This window comes from Belonocnema kinseyi, chromosome 6, assembly GCF_010883055.1.
Source record: "Belonocnema kinseyi isolate 2016_QV_RU_SX_M_011 chromosome 6, B_treatae_v1, whole genome shotgun sequence".
In the NCBI taxonomy this organism is placed as follows: Eukaryota; Metazoa; Arthropoda; class Insecta; order Hymenoptera; family Cynipidae; genus Belonocnema; species Belonocnema kinseyi.
The window spans coordinates 16543235-16545855 of record NC_046662.1 but is presented as its reverse complement, the minus strand read 5'-3'; the positions used below and the strand labels follow the sequence as shown (position 1 = coordinate 16545855).

At 35.1% G+C, this 2621-nt stretch overlaps 1 protein-coding gene across 1 annotated transcript in view; it reads left to right on the top strand.

The window, feature by feature from the left end:
- The window catches only part of LOC117175086 (meiosis-specific with OB domain-containing protein), a 30688-nt gene that overhangs the window by 4936 nt on the left and 23131 nt on the right, over window positions 1-2621 (top strand). The gene's annotated exons all lie outside the window — the stretch shown is intronic.

The window sequence follows — 2621 nt, the reverse complement described above, 5'->3', positions numbered from 1 at the left end:
CCCCCTTTCCTAATCCCCATTTTCTTTTCCCCTTTTCCTTCCACCCATTCCCCTTTTCCTTTCCACCATTTCTCCTTTCATCATTTTCCCGTTCTTTTAACCCTTTTTATTATCTTATTCTCCCCTTTTCCCTTTTATTTTCCCATTTCTTTTTCTTTTCCCCTTTTCCTTCTCCCCATTCCCCTTTTCCTTCCCACCGTTTCTCCCTTCATCATTTTCCCGTTCTTTTAACCCTTTTTATTATCTTATTCTCCCCTTTTCCCTTTTATTTTCCCATTTCCGCATTTTCCTTTCTCCTTTTACCCTTCCCCATTCCCCTTCACTATTGTCGCTTGCTACTTTTTGCCCTACTCCCTATCTTCATTTCCACGTTCTCTTTACCCTTTTTATTTTTCCTAGTCTCCCATTTCCTCTTTTATTTTTTCCAATTTCCGCTTTACCTTTCTCATTCGTCTTCAACATTTCCCATTTTCAGTCATCCCCCTTCCGTTTCCTCATTCCCTCTTTCCTTTTCACTATTTCCCATTTTCCCCTCACTAATTGCCTTCCCCTTTCTCCCTTTCTTATTTCTCCCATTGAATGTCCCCTTTTCCATTTTCCTTTTCCCTTTTAACTTTTCCCATTCCCATTTACCGTTTCCCTTTCCACCATTTCCCCTTTCATAATTTTCCCGTTCTATTTACCCTTTTTCTTTTCTTACTCTCCCATTTCCCCTTTACTATTTTCCCTTTCCATCATTTACCCTTCCCCCTTTCTTCATTTCCACGTTCTATTTACCCTTTTTCTTTCTCTATTCTCCTATTTCCCCTTTTACTTTTTTTCCAATTTCCGCATTTTCCTTTCCGCTTTCCATTTCCCCTTTCTCATTCATTTTTAACATTTCCCTTTTTCTTTCCCATTTTCACTCATTCTACTTCCGTTTCACTCTTTCCCATTTCCCCCTCACCAATTACCGTCGCCTTTCCCCCTTTCTTCATTTCCCCGTTCTCTTTTTCTCTCATTTCCCCTTTTATTTTTTCTCATTTCCGTATTTTCCTTCATTCTTTCTCTTTTTACCCTTTCCGGTTTCTCATTTTTTCCTTCACTTTCCCTTTTCCCTTGTACTGTTTCGCTTTCCTCTTCCCCTTTTAACATTTCCCTTTTTATCCTTTCCCCATTCCCTTCAACCTTTTTCTCTCTTTCCCATTTCACTTTTTCTTTTCCCATTTCCATTTTCACCCTTTCCCCTTCTCTTTTCCTTTTCCCCATTCCCTTCACCCTGCTTCTTCTTCCTATTCTTCCCTTTCCCCTTTTATCTTTATCATTTCTCCTTTTACTTTGGCTATTCCCTTTTTCTTGATCCCTTTCAGCTTCCCCTTTTAACCTTTTCCTTTTCAAGCTTTCTCCGTTCCCTTCACCCTTTTTCTCTTTTCCCTATTTCCCTTGCCTTGTTTCTTTTGCCCTTTCCTTCTTTCCCCTTTACTATTTTCACCTTTTCCCCTTTTCTGTTTCGTAAATATTTTATGATGAAAGGCTTCAAAGAAAAAGCGCTTCAATTTACATCAAACGCTATTACCACTTCTGTCGGGCGTCCCACTTGCGTGGTGCAGTGCATGTATAGCGAGCGTAAAATTTTGTATGTAGCGGGCGTAAAGTTTCATCAGAAATGATTTATGTTGGCCCGGCGGCGAAGTGCGCATGTACAAAGGCCACTGAGCTGGATGTGGCCACATTACGTCTGCTTCACGTGCATGCAATGGCGCGTTTTCAAGGGGGGTCGGACAAAAAATAATTTATTACTCCAGAATTGAAAAAAATTTTGTTAAACAAAAAAATTCCATTAATTTCCGTAAAATTGAAATGAATCTAGAAGAATTTAATGTAACCGAGAATAATTCGATGAGATTTATAAAAATTCAAATGAATTGAAGACAATGTCAAAATTGAAAAAAAAACGTCATTGAATTGTGAAATTATAAAATGAGCTTAGTAAATTCAAGGGAATTCGAAAGAATTTTATGAAATGCCTATAAATTCAAGGTGACGTTAACAGACTTCAGGAAAAATTTAATAAAAACTTTAAAATTTTTGTTTGTATATCCATTAATTTAACAAGAATTGAGTAAATTTAGAATTCAAATGAATTTAAAAAATTCAAGATAATTACAAAAAATTTAAAAAGAATTCAGAGTAACTCGATAAGAATTGAGGGTGAATTTTAAAAAATAATTCCAAATTTTTTCGAATCCTACTGCAATTTGTAACCAAAAAGAATTCAAATGAATTATAATAATTTAAAATATCGGAAAATTATTTTCATTTCAGTAAAATTTGAGTGAGTTTAGAGGAATTTAAGGAAAATGAGAAGAATTCGATGAAATTCATAAAAAGAACTCAGGCAGAATTTAAAAGCAATCAAATGAATTGACAACGATTAAAAAATTCGATGATGTGCATTAAATCGGGTCAGGCGAGTTTTAGACTTCAGGATGAATTAAACAAAGCCTTTTTAAAAGTATATTATACTGTTGAAATAGATAAAAAGAATCTGGCAATTTTTGAAAATGTTCTAAAATATATAAAATTCTTTAAAATCTTTTGAAATCCCTTGCAATTTCTTAAAGCTCTTGAAAATTCCAAGG